Source organism: Elephas maximus, chromosome 15, assembly GCF_024166365.1.
Source record: "Elephas maximus indicus isolate mEleMax1 chromosome 15, mEleMax1 primary haplotype, whole genome shotgun sequence".
Classification (NCBI taxonomy): domain Eukaryota; kingdom Metazoa; phylum Chordata; class Mammalia; order Proboscidea; family Elephantidae; genus Elephas; species Elephas maximus.
Window position 1 is genome coordinate 73,995,149 of NC_064833.1, and position 21,134 is coordinate 74,016,282.

The 21,134-nt window shown below is 38.7% G+C and overlaps 1 long non-coding RNA gene across 1 annotated transcript; it reads right to left on the reverse strand.

Annotated features, from left to right (window-relative positions):
• Positions 1–344: 344 nt before the first annotated feature.
• LOC126058747 (uncharacterized) lies at positions 345–10,607 on the reverse strand. The gene is made up of 4 exons (XR_007513277.1): positions 10,533–10,607; positions 6,645–6,843; positions 5,115–5,161; positions 345–431 (listed from the first exon to the last, which is right to left on the reverse strand). It is a non-coding gene; the product is annotated as an uncharacterized LOC126058747 (long non-coding RNA).
• Between the last annotated feature and the right edge of the window lie 10,527 nt (positions 10,608–21,134).

A 21,134-nucleotide genomic window follows, 5' to 3' on the forward strand; every position in this document is an offset into this window, starting at 1 on the left:
CTGCCACTCAGGTGGTAGGCTGAAGGTTTCTGCTGACTCATGTCCCCAAAACTCGAGGTTAGGCAATGAAAACCATGCAGTCGAGAGAGAGAGAGAGAGAGAGAGATTTGCCAGAACATCCATTTACATACTGGAAGCAGGCCACCCCCCCCGCCAAGGAAAGCCCTCTTTCAACTGATCGGCTACTCAATTCAGATCACAAAATGGAAGATGATTACATAGTATCTGCCAAACCACTGAGAATCAGTCTAGCCGAGCTGCCACATAGCATTAACTACCACACTAATAAAAGTAGCAGCACAGTTTTATGAATATTAAATTTTTAAAGAAACAATGCATAAATACTAGAGTAAATATAGCACTTTACCTTGTAAAAGAACCAGAGTTTGCTTGTGAAAGTCCACTTTGGAAAGGCTGTAGCCTGTAAGTCACTGTGAAGTGGAGGAAAGAGGGTTATCTGGAATCAGTGGAAAGTTGTAACACCGGATGTGGATAGGCATGGCTTCTTGAACTTTCGGTGACCTTTTTTCCAGCCTTAAATCCTGAGACAAGTGTTTCTGCCTTGGAGATGTAGGTCCCTCAGGGCATGTGTTTATAATAGATGCCTATTTCATCAAAATTGAAAACTCAATCCAAATATTACCTTCTTCTTCAATTAACTTCAATGTTATTGCTGGAAATTATTTGCAGCTTTCTTACCTACCCTGGTGGTTTCATCTGGCAGCTGAAGACTTTGGAAATTATAGTGATGTTTGAACCACTAAGCCAGACACTAGTAGCCACCAAAAAAGAGCATTAAAAGTATTTGGAATCCAGATTTTCTGGAGCCATGGAGGCTGGATAAACCCCTGAAAGTGTTGCCCTGAGATAATCTTTAAACCTTAAACATTAAACCAAGAATATCCCCTGAAGGCTTCCCAAAACCAAATAATAGTTTAGCTTAACTAGTAAGAATGTCTGCCTTAGCCACTGAGCTCTTTTATGATCTATCTGTATGGGATCAAATTGACAACAGCAGCTGGAAAAATTAGATAGGAAACTTAAGGGATAGTAAGTTTATGTCAATAGGGGAGAAACAACTCAGAAAAGGAGAATAAGAATGGTTGCACAATTCGAAGAATATAATCAATGTTGCTGAATTGTACATGCAGAAATTGTTGAACTGGTGTATGTTCTGCTGTGTAGAGTCTCAACAACAACAATTACCATAACATGAATTATAAAAAACAAACAACAACAAAAAGTATTTGTTGATTTCGTTTAAGGTCTTCGTATACAGAAAGCGCTTTCTTTTTGCAACTTCAGTATTTTGAATCAAGACGCTTGAACAGATTTGGGGCATTGAATGAGTGGCTCTTTATATAACAAAGTTCACATATGAAAATAGAATAGCAAAACAATCTTGTAGGATAACATGTACAGTAAACTGAGGTAGGTGGTAGACATTTGAAGTGTGTGTGTGTCATTTTGTGTTTTCCCACTCATCTAGGTTCAGCTGGTGCAGTTTCTGCAGCCACCTTTGAAGGTCTTAGAGATGAAATCTTGCAAAAGCAAAGATAAAATTTGACTTACGTCCAAAGCATTCTTTAATATATCAGTTGCTTTGAGACAATTTCATCGTTTCAAAAACAAGCATTATAACAGAAGTGACTATACCTTCAATCATTGCTACAATCAAAAAATACCCCTCACCTCTTCCACCCCAAATATTAAAACACCCCTCTGGGTGTGAGAACCACTGTTATAGTTCTTCCTACTTCCAGTTGGAGAAATGTTATCTCTAGAGTACCTTCAGTCTGTTGGTCTCAACTATTAGTTTAACTCTCAAAATACTCTTTTAACTCACTTTCAGACCTTAACGCTTTTGTGAAGGATCAGAGAAACCTAAGTAATAAAGATGAGATGAGTCAGGAAAGAGGAATAACTGTTCTCCAAGCAATTGCAGCAAAAGCCCAGGGGCTGATTTTATGGAACAAACAGTAGCAAGCAGTTCAGTCTGCTAGAATGAAAGGTGCATTGTGGGAGTCACAGGAAAGAACTTGTGAAATTCTTTGCCATGATAATAAGTTTAGAATTTATTCTTGGGTGATAGCCAAGCTGCAAAGATGTGTAAGCAGCGGGGTGACAGGCTGGATACTCATTAGAAATATTTGTTGGGACAGACTGAGTGAAGGCAAAATGGACGATTCCTGGAGAGCTGCTGGGATGGTACCCTCCAATCTTCGAACATCTAGGGGGTCTTAAAATGCAAAGCATAAATTTGAGGTAAGGCGAGCATTTGTTTATGAAAAATATATAAGAAACAATAAGTTAAGTAGCTATGATATGCCAGGCAGCCGCCTGTGCCCTTCCAGCATTTATGTGTTTAATTCCTCATACCATTCTTATGAGTTTGATCTAATTTGATCGTATCTTTATCCCTGTTGTACACGTTAAGACATTTAGGCACCGTTTGATTAATTAGACAAAAATGAGACAGATAGGTGGTGGTAGATCAAGAATTGAACTTATGCTCTGTGACTCCCAGCGCTTTCTCCTTAATCACTACCGTATGCCCCTTTGTTCAGTTTTGAAAGTGAACGTTCCAGAAAGAAAAGGTCTACATAACTTAGGTCGGCATATGTCCTCAACGACCCAATGGAATCCCAGTTTATGCCAATTCTCCCAATATAATTATTAATAGTATCCTTTCTCACTCTCAAAATTGTCCCAGTTTGGTGGGAAGAAAGGAAAAATGGAGTCAAACTCTTATAAATTTCTTGCATTGTTCAGGGAGCAGTAAAAATATTTACTTAAGGTACGATGTGATAAGCCAAAAATGCATATTCAAATGTAGTACTGAGGATAACCATTAAAAACTACAAGAATATAGAACCAAAAAGCTAATGGAAGAGGGAAAAAAATACAATAATAAAAATACTTGATTACTCCAAAAGAGGTCAGGGAAGGGGGAAAAAAAGAACATTAAATAAAGAACAGATGGGGCAAGTAGAAAGCAAATAGCAAGATAATAGAATTAAATCAACTGTATCATTAATTGATTTAAATGTAAATAGACTAAACACTCCTATCAAAACAAAAAATTACTACAGTGGAAAATATTAAAAAGATCCAACTAAACACCTTAAATAAATAATTTAACTATAAAGACACAGATCAGTTAAAACTAAACACCACAATACTGGCACACTAATAGAAAAATGAAACCAATGGAAAATAATAGTGACTCCAGAAAAAGGCAGTTGCATACATACATACATATATGGTCACCTGATTTATGAAAGTGGAAAACCTGGTGTCGTAGTGGTTAAGTGCCATGGCTGCTAACCAAATGTTCCGCAGTTCGAATTCACCAGGCGCTCCTTAGAAACTCAATGGGGCAGTTCTACTCTGTCCTATAGGGTCACTATGAGTCAGGACCGACTAGATGGCAATGGGTTGGGATTTATGAAATGTTCCCACAGGGATTCCAATGTGAACCAGAGACCAGGCAATCATCTAAGAATTTGGGAATTTTGTAACTTTTCCATGGTTTCTTCCTTCTGTGACCTCTTTTTTGTTTCCTTTGATCATTAATGGTAAATTCTCATAGCAAAGAACGTACAGACTTGCCTTTGAGGGATCAGAAAGATTTGTGAAAATGGGAGAAATTTCTCTACACTCAAATTAATTACATATATGTAATTATATTTTATTTATATACATTTGTAGATATTTGTCATTCAGAACTCTAAGGTATAGAGATAAATACGGGGCACATCGGCATTTAAAGAATTCAAGAAGCTGGACTGGATGAGCTCACCATGGGGAAAAAGATCACCAAGCCACAACTGAGGAAAGACTCAGGTTTAGAACTTTTAAGAAATACTAACATTTAATACATTAAATACTAACATAGGATAGAAAAGCAGTGCCAGCAAAGCAGATGGAGAAAAATGGCGGTGAAGATAGATATCTAAAGTCTTTTGTAGCTTTCTGGAATTTTGCGTTAGATATTGGATCCAAAACGCCAAGTGTAAAGTGCCTTGCTTTGTCCTTGACCTCCCAGGTAAAGGGAGGTAGAAATGAGCAAGAGCTGAATTTGGACATTTCTAGATTCCTGGAGTCCCTGAGTGATGCAAACAGTTAACTTACTCAACTGCTAGCCTAGAGGTTGATGGCTTCAGTCCACCCAGGGATGCCTCGAAAGAAAGGCCTGGCAATTTTCATCCAAAAAATCAGCCACTGAAAACCCAGTGGAGAACATTTCTACTCTGACACAAATGGGGTCACCACGAGTCGGAGTGAACTCCATGGTAACTGTTTTTTTTCAGTCACCTTTGCTTGGGTTTGCTAAATATTATAAGGAGTCATTGTCTCTCTCTAGTTTCCAGCAAAGGATGGCTGAGGCAGTTGAGGGTTATGTGTGGAATGAGAAAATAACAGCAGCAAATGAAAGACTTATTTTTTAAGAACCTTGGTATGAAAAAATGGGTAGAGGTAGAAGAGAGCAGGAGCTCGAGAGGAATGTGAAGCCAGAGAAGACTTGTTTTAGGAACCTAAAGGCTGGGGTCTTTGTAGAGGAAGGGAAAGGACTCCACGAAGGGAAAATTGGGAGGTTATGAGAGTGGGAGCATGAAGGGATTGTTCAAAGTGCAAGAAGGGGGTAAATGAGATGGGACCAATCAAATGAGAAAGTACTGAAGGAGTGAAGGGGAAAAAAGTGATGCAGCATATTCACAAGAGCACAAAATGGTCCAGGCCTCTGTCAAGAGGGAGGCCACTGGGCCTCCTCTGAGTGTAGATGGGTGAGAAAGGGAACTCAGGGAAATGGTAATGTTCTGAGAAAACAACACTGAGAAAAGAGAGAGTTTACTAGAAAGAAATAGATTTCCATTTAACCCTTTGAATATAGAGTCAATAATTCTTCAGACTGAAGTCTCTAATAATAAGCCAGAAACAAAAAATGCTATTGTAAAGCAAAAATTAAGGATAGAAATTTAAATTAAGCCATGGTGAAAAATATTTTTGCTGAAATTCTGAAAATGGAAGCTCAGGCATTTAACTGATACAGTGGCGGTTATACTGACTGTGGTGTTGCTGAAACATTTTACAGTTCAAAGACGTAAACATACCTGATCACGTCTTCTTACAGTGGGACGTAACTATTCTTCATGAAACCCTTCGCACACAAAAAACATGAAACAATAAGCAGTTTACTCAATCCAGTTTTATAACAATCATTAAACGTAAAAAACAATTTTTTAGTTGCTTAATAATAAAGAATTTATGCTTTCATGGAAATAAAATGATTTTCTGGCTTTGCATCTAGTTTCCTACCATTTGTTTTACAAATAATAAAAGATAATTGGATTATATTCCAGAAAAATATTTTGGTCAACTGCATTTTGAAACCTTTCAGTAAAAGACGTTAAAAATTTCATTGCTTGCACATAGAAGCTGCTAAAATTTATCTGCATAACATATATCAATTAAATTTTCACAATCACCCAGATTTTTGTGCTTGTAGAAGAGAAAAATATTATATTATCTAGAAGCTTTATACTCCTCAATTCAACTCAAAAATTTGAAAAATATAATTTTTCTTCTTTGAGTTTTAGATACGTTCCACATGAAGCAATAACCAAGAGACTCAGTTGCGGCTGTGCTGACCTTGACGCGTGGCGGCCCCATGTGTGTCAGGACAGAACTGTGCTTCTTAGAGTTTTCAATGGCTAGTTTTTTGGAAATAAATTACTAGGACTTTCTTCTGAGGTGCCTCTGGGTGGACCCAAACTGCCAACTTTTCGGTTAGCAGCCAAAAACTTAATCATTACAAAATATCTTCATCTCAGATATTCTTTGTCTCCCTGTGTGTCCCTGTCTGAAAACCCTGCCCCACTATCAGCAAAACTGGGGCTTCAGACCAAAAATTGACCTTGATCCAGGCTTTCTGCTGTAAAAATATCAAAGACTCTCACTCCAAAGCATTTAAGAATACTGTTGCTTTTTGTCTTTGAAAATGGCAATTGACAGCAAGACCGAAAGAACAGCTACAAGCACTGTTTGTACTTAGAGATGCTCTTTCGATTTGTGGCTCTCAGTATTTGGTGACTATATTTTGATTTGTGGTTATCTTTTGATTTGTGGCTGTCAATAGAGCTATTTCTATTTGTAATAAGTCTACTTTTCAGGGCTGAGCAAAGGGCACTCATTTCTGAATCCACTTGAAATGGTTTAGGATTATCTCTCTGAAGGTGTTTCCCAGGACCTCAAAGCCATACCGCATTAATTTCTTAATCTCCCTAAGATTCAGGCTCGTCATCTATGAAATGGTGAAGCAATGCTAATTTCACAGCAAATTACAAAGGTTAAATCAGTTACTACATCTGAAATGCCTACTGCAGATGAGAACTTGGCACGTAGAAGAGGATCGATTAAAAAAGCAGCTGATGTTATTAAAGATTATGTTAGGAACATCTGTATGGAGAGTCTGACTCTCCACCTCTAACTCTCTGTCCAACTCAGATTGAAGCAGATTTACCAGGTAGTTAATGCTTAACATCCACTTGGATGAGGCTCACTTTCCTCACTATCCAGGTTTAAACTCATATTCAGGTTTAACCTCAAAAGTAACCTAGTGGTCTTAATCAGCAATACTTTACCTGAGACCTTCTTGCCTGTTGTCGGGAACGAGGCAGCAGGAACAGGGGACTTGTCTTTGGTTTCGAAGCCTAAACTGATCATGATTCCCCACCACATTCCAATTTTATGTCTCCAGGATGCCTTGAGTTCCACCCTCTCTGTCTCCGTTTCTTTTTAGGATCCCACTCCTTCCTACCACGAACACCTAGAATACTGTTCCTGTGGTTAAAAAACAAGGAGCTGTTTTATATATATCCAATTTTATATATATATATAAGTAAAATGAAATCCCCAAAGAAAACAAATATTTACCAGCAGTCATAGGAAAGGCCTTATTTCACAGCAGAAAATTAAGAAGCACAACCAAACAAACAAAAACAAACTCGGAGTGACCCTATAGGACAAAGTAGAACTGCCCCATAGGGTTTCCAAGCAGCAGGCTGCCGCATCTGTCACCCCCAGAGTGGTTGTTGGATCCGAACAGCTGACCTTTTGGTTAGCAGCTGAGCGCTTAACCAATGCTCTAAGGAATGGCTGAATTAATGTAATCATGTCCAGAGCACATGATTGTGTTGGGAACTATAGGAGATGATAAATGAGCCTAACAATTCTGATCATCCAAGGACTTACTGTCTAATACAGTTGATAAGACTCATGCACCTATACCTTTAAGATAAGAGCATAGCGAGGGCACCATGAAAGAGTCTCGAAGACAACCCACAGGAGTTTTGAAGAGGGGAAAACTAAAAGGCGTTAGGAAAGTTTCATAGGGACTGTGTCATGGGAGATGAATAGGACTACATTAGGTGGAGAGGATAGGAAGCACATACGAACAGAGATGAGGAACGGAAAGTATAAAGCATATCCACCAAATAGCAGGTGACTTTCATTGGAGCATAGAATATCTTTAGGGCCACAGTGGGAGGTAAACCAAAGTAAAGCTAGTTGAAAATTAGAGAATAGAGGCCTTGAATGTCAACATAAATTTTGATTAATTCAAAAGGCAATGAAGAATCCTTACATTTTTTTAGTTAAAGACTAACAAGTGACCCTATGCACTTTGGAAGATCATTTTGATAGCAATGTGTTGGTAAAAGGAAAATGCCCTCAAACAGGAAATTTCAATAATTCAGACAGGAACATTACAAATGAAGGAAGAGAGGAGATAGGAAAGATATGACTGAGAATCTACCTGGCATCTAGATGAGATACAGGTACAAGCTTTTGAGTCTTGCTGACTGGGAGAAAGGTGATACTATCTATAGAAACTAGGAAATGAAGAAAGGAGCTGTCATTTCTGTGAGAAAGGTAGGAATACGTATCTATTTTTATGCCAGTGGGATGTGATTTGATGAAGAGACAAGTAAAAGAAACAAGTGGAACTGAAGACCAGGGAAGAATTGCCTGGAAATTGATTTGTAAGTTTTTTCTTAGACAAATGTTGAAATCATATACATGGCAAGAATATTGATAAAATAGTATATAAAAAAGAGGGTATTCCACAGGGCCATATATATCCCATAGAGGTCACAATAAAGACTGAGAAAGTCGGTGGGTGTAGGAATCAGAAGGGTGTTGGTCATCTCAGAACGAGGTAATCAGCTTGCCAGGGCAGCATGGGACCGTCTCTTAAGACCTTAAATTGGGCGACATTTTGTTCTATTGGTAGCACCACACTCTGTGCCCAACCTTCCCTGAAGGTCATAGTGTTCCTCGCAATTTGGTCCCCAACTGAAAAAAATGCAGCGCATTTTACAAACTGAATAATAGCAATCAGTGGTTGCTCTTCACTTTCTTGCTGAGCACAGAAAGCACAAAAAAGATAGCACATCACCACAGGTCAAGCAGGCTGAGAGAGAGTGACATCATTTAGACTGAATCGACAAAATGAACACTCTCCACACAACAGTGCCATGGATAAAACAAGGCAGTTGAAGAAAAAATTCTACTTAGGTTGTATGTTTATAACACCAAATATTAAAAACAAGTAGCATTTCTTTTGGTTAGAACTTAAGAAATTTTGGTTAGAACTTAGGGGTAAAATATACTGTGCAAATTTAACCATGGTATTTAAAATAAACTAAAATTACTATGTGCATGTATACATTGACCAAATCCATTTTCCAGCCAAGAGTGCCTAAGGAAAGTCTTAGTCATGATACCTTCTGATTTTAATTTGGTAATAGCATTTTCCTGGGTTTGAAACACGTTTTCAAACATGAAATCAATGTTTGAATTAGGTACCTAAAATAATCACCACAGTTTTTTAAAAGAAAGTGTTAACTTGACTCTACTAGGCCCAAGACAGTCACTTAAGCTAAGCCCCGAGTCAGCAAACTGAAACCTAGCTAGTTCGCATGTCCTATAAATGCCTGATCTTGCTGGGAGTGGAAACCCAAGTCAATCAATTGACTCACTCAAAAATAGGAATCTTTGCTAGCCAATTAGGTCTTTCCTGCTCAGTTGAATCTAGTTCAAAATTTCACCTTAACACAAATAAGGAAAGAAAATGCCCTCCAGCCAATCTGAAATTTGCCCAGCGTAGCTTCCTTGTTCCTGGTATCAGTGTCCATAAAAAATCTTCTGCTTTGTACTGCTTTGGAGCTCTTTTCTGACTTCCGGACCAGATGCCCTCAATTCATGAATTGCAAATAAAGCTCATGAGTTTGTACACAATTCAAGCTTGCAGAAATTTTATTTTTAACAAAAGACATTTTGTGATCCAATTAAATCAATTAAATTTGTAATACCTTAGTAGAGAAAATCACATTTTAAAAAACAAACATTCAAAAACATACTAACAAACACACCTTCCAGTTTTCTAAAAGTATTACTAGATGTGGAATTGAGTAGTAATCTACAGCTAGACTACGTAAACCATTGAACTGTAGCATTACCAAATATTTTTTACAAAGTTGACATTCCCTTTGTAAATCTGAATTTTTTTATATATTTTTCTTTTTGAGAAAAGACAGGTTATTTTCAGAAGATACACTCTCCTCAAAAATAAACTTTTCTTTGCATATCACAGAAGATAAAAAACTAGAGATTTTTTGTAGGACATTTCTAACAACAAATATTTACATAATATTTTATAGATTAAAAGGACTTTCATATAAATGCGTATTTGATCCTTGTATTAACCCTATGTGTCAGTTTCTATTTCTGAATCCTTCTAAGTGTGAAAAAACTAAGACTCAAAGACTCATACACATTTACAAAGTTGCAAAATAAGAGAGTTGGAATTTGGATTCAGGTATTTCCACTATGTCTAGTGCTCTTCAGGTTAAATTATTGTTATTTATGATACAGATTCTTTAATAAATCCCAATTCTGTGTTATGGAACAGATAACAATTATAGCATACTTCACTTTGCAAAATGGACAGAAATGCACTTAAAGTTATATGTATCTTGATAATGAGGCAGACACCATCTTTCTATAGTCAAATTTGAATAGACAGACCCTGATTCTTAACTTTGGACATGAAGAAAAATATTTTTGCTGTTATTATTTAGCACACTGCAATTTATGGTTATAAACCCATGCTACATGAAGCAGTAGTTAAGCTTTTCTATATAAACAGATAACAATAACATGATAGACGATAAAAGTGATCTGTATATATAAAGTAACAAAAGAACATAGGCCCAGAAACAGAACATTCTATATGGGGAAGGGAGGGAAGAAAATTCAGAGAAAACTGTGGAATAGCTTCCCTCATACTTCCCAAGTAAAAAAATGAATAAAATCATCCTTGCTGCAGACAATAGGGCCAAATCAAAAGATGCCTGCACATCTCTTTGCTCCAAAGTTTCAAAAGCAAAAATAAACACAAACAAAAAAGCAGCTATGCTGCTTCCAAAGAACCCTGAGAAACATAAAATTTTGTGTAAAATAATACTCACAAGTATATGATCTGGAAAGGACCTGGGCTTAAGGATATTAAACCTTCCCAGTAGCATTCTTCGTGAAATCCCGCGTCACCACCCTTGGAAAGGAACAAAGGAACAAGCAAGCTCTTCATTTTAAAGCCCTGCCTAGCTCCTGCTGGAGCGGAATTTGGTGTCACTCATTTGCTCGTGGCCAAGAGTAATCATGAGTTCAACCTAAACCACTTTCTACTTTTTTTTTCTTTCTTTGTTTTACTTATTTTTTAATAATTTTTATTGTGCTTTAAGTGAAAGTTTACAAATCAAGTCAGTCTTTCACACAAAAACTTATATAACCTTGCTACATACTCCCAATTACTCTCCCCCAATGAGACAGCCCGCTCTCTCCCTCCACTCTCTCTTTTCGTGTCCATTTCGCCAGCTTCTAACCCCCTCCACCCTCTCACCTCCCCTCCAGGCAGGAGATGCCAACATAGTCTCAAGTGTCCACCCGATCTAAGAATCTCACTCCTCACCAGCATCCCTCTCCAACCCATTGTCCAGTCCAATCCATGTCTGAAGAGCTGGTCTTTTACTTTTTTCTTTTTAGGCAGGAGACATGACGTATCCCAGAGTTCAAAAGGCCTAGTGAAGATAGGCAGAATTAGCTGGTGGCTCCCCCTGCCGCCCTCCCCCCAAAAAGTGTTCTCTTCTATACTCTGTGGTCACACTGAATCCAAATGGAAATCTAAGATGGCCAGGATTGCACTCTCCAACTATTCTTAGGGGGCCTGCAGCACTCTTCTGAGACACAGAAAATATTTTCTTGTCTTTTCAGAAGTGAGGGGAACGAAAACTTGCCTGGGTTTAGTGCTCACTGCATTTTACACCACCACAGTGAACGTGCATTTATGAAAGTGCCACCTGCAAACAGCATAACCATCTGAGGAAACACCAGTACAACCTCAGATGGTGCCTCTGGTCTACTGCATTTCTCCCTTTCCTGAGGAACACCCAGCTTGCCAAGCCACTCTCCTAAGTAACCTGGAATTTAGATTTCAACTCCCTATACAGCAAAGATTGTTCTTTGATTTAAATCAGCACTACAAATTCAAAACCAAATCATGTCTGATAAACTATCATAAGTGAGAGAAGGGTGGAAATGATTAAATCGAAGTGTGTAAAGGATTATATAGGTTAGAAAAGAATCAGGAATGGAGCACACTGAGCAGAGAAATCTTTGGCAGTTCAAATGGGGCCAAAAGTCTACAAAAAGTAGATGGAAGTGAATCTATTTCTCAGAGAAAAAGCCATGGTGAGAGTTGAGGAGACAAAATGGCAAGAAAAAAACCCCTAATATTCTCCTTTGCTGGAAATATTAGAAATCGGCAAAGGCTCTTCGTGTACCTAGGAGTCTGGGAGAGCTACAGCTGAGTTCAGTTAGGAAACTGCATGATCTGTGGGCTTCAGAGGTTGGGAATCAGAGCCCATTGAATTATGGGCAAAAGACGGGAATGTTGAAAAAGCTGAATAGAAACCTGGCCCTCATCATCAGGCACCCCACATGATGTTACAGCAAATTGCAAAGCCAAAAGGTAATGGCAAGGGAAAGGGGAAACAAAGGAAATACTTTACTAAGTTCATATTAAATTGCATATTTTGTTGATTGCTCTTCTTTCTAGATTTCTATGCTCATGGGACATGCTCATTACCTGGTCATAGCCCAATATGATAAAATTTGGAATCTTGATTTTTTTTGCCCAAAACAGGAAGGACCATAGTAGGCAAAACATGTAAAAGGCAAAAGGTGTCCCTCAGTATATTCCCCATTGTTAAATGTTTCATTATGAAACATAAAAAAAAAAAAAAAAATCGATTAACCAGAAACCCCTCATATCCAAATAGTTGCCAATCCATTCCAATTCTGCTTTCAAGATAATTTTCTTTTCGTTTTCCTTCTTTTTCTTTTTCATATCCATTTTCCGAATTTGGGTTTTCACTCCTTCTCTTCCAAATTATTGTTTCTAGCTGATCAACCTTGGCCTTAAATTGAGCCTATACCTTGCAACCAAATTTGTAGTTATGAAATTCTCATCTGATGTTCTCCTGCTCAATATGTTTTGTGTGTGCATTCTAGTTGCCATGGAATCAAGTCCAAATTCTTTAGTATCTGGCTTTAAAGCAGGCAAGCATGTCTATATACCATGCAGTTAGGGTCCAGTAAAAAAAAAAGAAAAAATTTTTTTAATGAAAAATAAAAAAGCAGGGTGCCTTCCAGTCTGCTTGTGGCAAATGTCTCGAACTTGACAGGTTCTAACTGACTTTGCTCTTTGCCACTTTCCTGGTTGCTCAGTTTCTATCCCTCACTAGACTTGGTCTGTCCTTTGGCTTGCTTCTCAACCTTTGAATTTGATTACAGGTTCTGTTTTACTGGGCTTGACCCTCAGCATTCCCAGGATAGCTCCCAGACACCTCAGCAAGAAAGATTGGTTTGGGGCTGTGGGAAAACCTTGGAAAAGTCACCATGGGTGTGTTCTGCCATTATAGATGTTACTGTGTTCTTCCCAATCTCCTGAATCCCAGAGGTTGTGCTAAGCACAGATTATCCTAGGAAAATGAATCTTGTGAAAAGTGCAAATACTTCCAGTTGTTCTACAAAGTGTTATTAATTTTTTTGGACATCCATCTATTTGTAATTTCTGTAAACTTGGTCACAGGTGATTCTTTAATACTGAGTCTAGGGAATCTTAACACGTGTATTACAAATTATAAGTTTTAGCTAATGTTGTTCTACTTATGAGAAACTATGTAGAAATGAATTAATCACTAAAACATTACTGCAATCTAAATAAAATATGTGATTTTATAAATATTTTAGTTTTTGAATTTTTCATAAATTCAGGGTAACTTTTCTTGCTCTATTCATCATTGCTGAAGTTCTTACTGCACAGGGCCATTTTCAGAAGTCAATCTTAAAAAAAAGAAAGATTGTAACTATAAGCTAATTAAACTTAATTGTTATTAAGAATTAGAATTTGTGGAATGCTTACCATGCTCCTTACACTAAACACTATGGCGTTTATTCCTCTTTCGCGCAATTAGGTGTACAATATTCCTCTGTCTGTCAGACGGGTACACTGAAGAGTTAATTTTCCCCAGATTAGCAGTTTAGTAAATGAAAGGGCAGAGACTCAAACCTTCTGAATGCAAAGTCCCTGCTCTTATCCCAAGTCCTTTGCCCATCCCTTGTCTGCAGAGTAATTTTAAAGACCAACCTTGGAAAGACACTTTGTAATAGGGAGGCTCATCTCTTCAGAAAAGAGGTTAAATGAGGATGGTACTTTATTGGATGCAAATGACCTTCTGTGGTAATAAACTATTGTAAAGCTCCTGATATATTACTAAAGTATTTTTATTGCAAAAAGTATTTCATGATTACTGGCTCATGGAGAAAATAATTCTTGGATAAAAACCGAAGGCTTAGGAAAGAATTTTGTCCCCAAAAGCTGATCAACATACCATTGCTTTGGGGCCTGGAACAGAAGGCTTGACATCCCCCAAAGACCTCAAAGTGAACAGCACCTTCTAAGAGGCAGTAGGAAGAGGAAAATATGTAAAGTTTTATCTCTGCTGTCAAAATGGCTGACAAGAACCAATTTCATTTGAATACATGTAATCAAAATACTAGCTTTAATGGATCTTCACACACCAACATTTATATATTGTGTATTGGAAATTACTGAGGGTTAATAGAAATTGGAATTCCTTTTCCTTACTAACTTCTTAAGTTAACTGATACTGTAAAAAAGGAGACTAAGAAATGTATCACAGATAAACTGAGAATTACATAATAATATTGCATGGTTGCTATGTTTTTCATTTGAGTTTTCATTCACACTATTAAAATAATAATAACTAAAATACGCATAGCCTAGGAAGGAAACATTGACAGTTGTTCTCTTTCTTTACTAATGACCAAAGTGGAGGAAATGAACTTTGTCTCTAGAAGGATTAATGTAAATGAGGAAGAATAAGAGGAAATATTTAAATTAATTATTAGAATTTTTATATGAGATGAAGCGTATTTAACTCCAACCAGGGACATCTTTTACAACGGGTCACAATTTTCGCTACCACAATTTTTTTTTTTAGCATAAAATCGAAACTTTTGAAGGCAGACATCCATCCTACTTGGTTGCTAAGGGCCATTCTTGACTCAAATCCTCATTTGATTTCACTAAGACCCTCTAGTTTGTTCTGTGATTGTCCGTTTCCACAGCAGGAGGTGAGTGGCAGGGGGTGGGGAGTTGGGGTCACCTACTTACAAAATGGAAGGGTACTGGGAAATGAGACATTGCCCTTAGGTGGTTTTCCTTTAGCCCATTCTCCCTCAGGTACCACTGAAAAAAAGAAAACATAAAGTACTATATCTATTTTTATTCTTGTTTGAAAAAATAAGCTTTATACAGCTGCAATTTGAGTTAAAATAAAAGCTACAAATATACCTCAAAAAAGGAAAATTAACTTTATTCTGATACCAAATGTTGGAGCTATACAATTACATTTTTTTTACTTATATTGTCGCTTAAATCATTGGTTGAATAAAAGTGGGTATCGATCACTTTAAATGACTAATGAGTTCAGGAAGAAAAGCTACCACTGAGAAACAGAATTACTAACTCATCTCCTTGCATTATGAAAGCCAAGGGAAAATTCACTCCCCACAAAGAACAGCCGACCCATGTACGCAATCTGATATGTATATTATTAATGTCATGATGCCATTGTTCTCTAGAGGGCAACATTCAGTTGCTATTTGCATCATTTTTATTTAGTCTTTATAGAGCACATTCATCTTTTATCACGTTTAAAAGGTCAACTGTGATTTAAGTTTCCCCTCTCTCCTCTCTTGATTTCAGTGAAGACGTTTGTTTACTTTGCTGTTCTCTGAAAGATCCCACACTGTGTAGAAAACTGACCACTAAGGATGCTTCAAGGTTACATGTCTTTTTAGTTCTTGCTGATTTATATGTCAAGAAGTGTGGTGCACTGTATTTTCCTCTGATTCAGGTCATGGCTCATATCTTCAGCCATTCACTACCAGTCTCTTCAGATCACTGTTCTGAGCACAAAGGAGGAAGAGATAACTGGTTTCCCCCATAGGCAGTGGATTAAAGCGTCACTTTCCAGGGAAGGGAAGAACTGCTTCACTTCAGTAAGTGCAGTAACATGGTGCTGACATCCATATGCTGTCTAGTAAGTAATCTTTAAAGGCCTGGCAACCAAGTGGTTTCCATGTTCTATGTGTTAGTAGCCAAGATTTTATTAGTTCTTGACTCTCTTTGTCCTGCTGCCTTCATCACACCCAGTCATGCAATCAAAGGGAGCTAGACCTGGAAATGTTTTACAAATTCTTGTCGACGGTCAGAGAGGTCCAACTCCTGAATGCGTGGCTTTCCATGGCTAGACAGAATTCCAGTGGCCAGTGTGAGCAACAGGCTGCAGGATGATTTGTCTTCCCATCCACACTTTCACTGGGCTACCACCCCAGCTCCTGTTGAGAACAGAAGCCAATCCTAAGTTCTTGGCCAGATAAACCCCGTAACTCCAGCCTGCCCAGTTAGTGCCAACACTGACCCTGCCTCTTGTTGTTAGCTGCCATCACGTTGGCCCTTGACTCATGGTGACCCCATGTACAATGAAATCATACCGTTGTGATCCACAGGGTTTTATTAGCTGGTTTTTGAAAGTAGATCACCAGGCATTTCTTTCTAGTCCATCCTAATCTGGTAGCACTGCTGAAACCTGTTCAGCATCACAACACACAAGCCACTAGTGACAGATGGGTGGTGGCTGCGCATGAGGTGCTTTGGCTGCAATCAAACAGGGTCTCCTGCATGGAAGGCGAGAATTCCACTACTGAATCACCAGTGCCCCCTTAGACCCTGCCTGTTGTTTGCTGTTAGTTGCTGTCCAGTTGATTCTGACTCAGGACAACCCCATGTGTGCAGAGTAGAGCTGCCCCATAAGGTTTTCAAGGTTGTCACCTTTTGGAGGTAGATCGCCAGGCCTGTCTTCTGAGGTGCCTCTGGGTTATGTTCAAACCACCAACCTTTCTACTACTGGTCAAGTGCTTAACGATTTGTGCAACCTGACCCAGGAATTCCTAGTAATTGTTAGTAAGATACCCCTCCTTTAGCCACTGCCTGTCTGTTCCATAGAAGAACTCTGAGTGAGGTCACCATGGGGCTTGCCAGCTATGCCTGCCTTTCCAAATAAAGCAGCTAATCTTTTAAGACAGGAAGCTTAGCAGACGGCAGAGATTGTTGTCTGACCTCAGATATAACTGAGTGCTCCTGTCTGCATCAAAGCGGATACATCCTTACATCCAAGTTCTACTAAGAATTTTAAAATCAGCTAATTAGCACAGTTCATCCCTGTCACAAATTCAAGTCCTTTCAGTCCCTTTTTCATTTCTATATTCTTATTCTAGTCGTTGGGGTCCCTATACTCGTCTTCATTCTTTTGAGCTCCTGGCCATTCCTTTCCATTGTGCTCACCTCACACCTTCAATGCCATCCTATACTCACATCAAGATCTTACCTTAAGTGAAATCCAACTCGTCCTCAGGGCCGCTTCCTCTCCCCTCCCCTCTCCTCCCCTTCCCTCTTCCTGTCTGGTCTGGAAGCTGGGCCCTATGTTCCTCAAGGTCTCCACTAGCACTTCTAAACAATTGCTTCTTCCTCCATTGTTTTTAGGCCGATTATTACATACTCCCTGTTGCTGGGTTTTACTTACTGCCCTTTAGGTCCTCAGTTGGAAGAAAGTTACCCACATTATTGAAAAATTTGGTCACATGGCTTAAAGTTTTGACTTCACCCCTATCCCTACCATTATCCTGGGTGTCTTAAATATCCATTTGAGGATTCAGCCAACCACCCAGCCTCATATTACTTGATTTTTTCATTTCCTTCAGCCACCCAGTCCCATGACCACAACCTAAACCTTGCCATTGCCCAGGACTGCTTTCTCTCCTACACCTTAAACTTCAATAGCCCACCCCCCGCCACCCCCACCCCCCAGCCACCTTCACTTGTTGGGCAAATTCCTCCTTCACTTCTCTCTCCCACACACTCTTCTGCAATATGAAACAACCATTTCTGGGACACCTCCCTCTTCTCCCTTTTCTGCCATGTGTCAGTGACTCCTTCATTTTAATGACTTTCTTACAATTACCATCAACTCCCTTCTTCCTGTAAAACTTTAGCGTTAGATGAATCCACCTATTAGACTTCTCTCGTTATATAACTTGACTGATAAATCCTGCTAAAGAATCTCACAACTTAAAATGTATAACCTCCCACTTCTGGGCTCCCAGCAAGCACCGAGCATACAATCAGAAGCTGCTTTGCCACATGAGTTCTATATGTTATTTTTAAAATTTGACTAATTTTATTTATTATTTTTTTAATTTTGCATTAGGTGAATGTTTACAGAGCAAATTAGTCTCCCATTTGGTAGTTTTACAAAAACTGTTTCATGATCTTGGTTTCATTCCGCACAGTGTGAAAGCACTCTCCCCATTTCCTCCCTGGGTTCCTCACTTCTTTTAGCCCTGATTTTCTACCCCTTCTTGCCTTCTCATTTTTGCCTTTGGGCAGATATTGCTCTTTCGATCTCCTATAATTAATTGCTCTAAAGATTACAGTCCCCTCAGGTGTTATTGTTTATCTTATGGGCTTGTCTATTGTTTGGCCTGGAGTTGGTCTCCAGGAATGACTTCAGTTCTAGGTCAGAAGAGTGTCTTAGGGCCATAGACTCAGAGGCTCCTCCAGCCTCTGTCAGACCAGTAAATCTGGTCTTCTTTTGTGTATTTGAATTTTTGTTCCGCAATTTTTCTTCACCTCTGTCCAGGACCCTCTGTTGTGATCTTAGTCAGAGTGGTTGGTAGTGGTAGCCAGACACCATCTAGTTCTTCTGGTCTCGGGGTCGTGTAGGCTGTGGTTCATGTGGCCCCTTGGTCCTTTGGACTAATTTCTCCCTTGGGTCTTTGGTTTTCTTAATTCTCCTCTGCTCCAGGTGGTTAAGGGACCAATAGTTGTATCTTAGATGGTCTAGCTTTTAAGACCCCAGACTCTACTCACCAAGGTAGAAGGCAAAACATCATCTTTATGAACTATGTTTTGCCAATTGACATAGAAGTTCCCCGAGTCTATGGCCCTTTGTGTTTGGTTATGTCTAAGAGGTTTCCCTGGCTGTACCCCTTGGGTGCTCTACATGAGCTGCACCTACAGGCATGTATGTAGAAATGCCCACCATAAAACCTGTATCTGCTGGTATTCCCTTAGACCCTTCCACACCTCTTGGCATATCTATCTACCTATTTATCCATTCATAAATTATTATTTGCAGGATAATTATTGTTGCAGGATAACTACTTTTAAGTTGGCTAAACTCGAATGAGCAATTTACCTATTTGTTGACTTTCACAAACACTGTTCCTAAAGCCTTATAAACCCTACTTTTTATGTTTAAAAATTGAGAAATGCCCTGCTATATCTGGCATAGTGTCTTCTAGACCAGGAATGGTAAGCACACTTCTTTTACATGCCGGCTTCAATTTCTTGGCATGCCAGCAACCCATATTTATTGGCTATTGGAAACACTGTTCATAGTTTGGTTAACAGGGTTTATAGAGAGTTAAAGAAGCATATACTTCACCTCCCCTAACCATTGCTTAGCTAATATCTGTTTAACTTTTAGACTTTAGCTTAAACCTAACTTCTTCAAGGACTAGCGTACCCCCAGACTTTATTAGATATTCTTGTTCTATCTATCATAGCTTTTAAATAGTCTCTCTTCCCCACTAGAAGAAACCCTGGAGGCACAGTGGTTAAGTGCTCAGCTGCTAATTGAAAGGTCGGTGGTTCAAGCCCACCAGCTGCTCCATGAGAGAGAGATGTGTCAGTCTGTTTTCATAAAGATTAAAAAAGGCAGTCAAACCAAACCTGTTGCCATAGAGTGGATTCCGACTCCTTGGAAACCCTTTGGGGAAGTTCTACCCTGTCCTAGAGGGTTCCTATGAGTTAGAATCCACTCAGTGGCAATAGATTTGGTTTCCCCATTCAAGTGTAAGCTCCCTGAAATAGACTCTGCCTATTGTGCTCACCATTGTATCCTGTGCCTAAGACAGTGTCTGGCATGTAGTAGTGATCAATAAACATTTGTTGAATAAACTGTATGATTCGAACTTGCATGTTCAAACCTGTTATCTGCAGAGTCTTCCTATTCTGGCCAGACTAGACCACTTGCTATTCCTCCAAAGGCTCTATGTTTCCCTACTTTCATATCTATGGACTTATAGTGGGTTGGATCAATCACCTCCCCGCCAAACACAAACCCAAAATGCCCACTTTCCGATATGTGTTCTTGAATGTTCATCTCTAATTATACTTTCTCTGGGAAGCATTTCCTGGTCCTTTCCTCATTTGGAACTCTTGAACATTTTATCACTTCCTTTTATATACATTTAGAACTAGAAGAGGCCTTAAATCAATAGAAATCAATCTATTGCATTGTTTCCACTATACAATGCCGCCTTATCAGTGTAGATAGCCAACTGCACCACTATCAGCTCACAGTTCTAACTCATTGGGTGGATGTGTGGATGTGTGGATATGCCAGCAAACATAGGGGATTTATTGTAATCCCAGTAGAGATGCTTAGAATTTAAAAAACACTGTTAAACTTTTGAAAAAGAAATACATCTACTCACTCGATATTTTTTCCAGTAACTTATAGTATTCATATGTTAGAAATGTTCACAGTAACATGCACCTGTATTAATGACTATAATGTTTGAAGAGTATTTATCATCTTCTTGCAACTTGAATAGAATCACTCTGATATTATATTTAAAAAAAAAAAAAAAGAAGAAGCACTTTGAAGCTGAATCCATCATGGTAATGTTAATCTCCAAAGGGAAGCTTTCATGAGCTCCTGAACTAGAATCTACAACTGAAATCATTTTCTAAACAAAACTACAGCTTTTGTGGTAGAGGCATTTTAGCAAAGGTTGAAGAGGTGTTTCTGCTGGCAGTATATTTTCTCTATCCACTGCAGTGCTTTTCTGGTTCCCATTACCACCCTGCTGCCTGCTATCCTTTGGGTTTAGCCTATTAACTTGTTTTGCGGCTGATGTGCCAATTATTAGCAAAGATTTATTTAGAACCCCTTACAAAAGAGAACATGATAACAACAGTCAATGTGGCATTGCTCTGGGAGGGCCTTGCTTTTTATATTTTCTGCACTTCTTAGTATAAATCCTATACGTTTTTCCTTATTAACTTATTCTTTATTAACATCTAGCAGAATCACACTCATTTTTCAGGTCCCAGCTAAATGCACAGCAGCCTCAGAAAAATTCCTATACACATCAGTCAGAAGTGATCGCTCCATCTGCTGGACCCTGTGAGACGACTATACCTTTGCATCAGGCGCAGCATGAGTAGACATAAGCACTGGGAGGTTTCTGGAACTTGCTTTTGCTGCTACCTATTTTTGTTGAAATACTAAGTGGAAGAAAACTAAAAGACATTCTGCTGATGTTGTGTTACCAATGTTCCAAGATAGGGATGG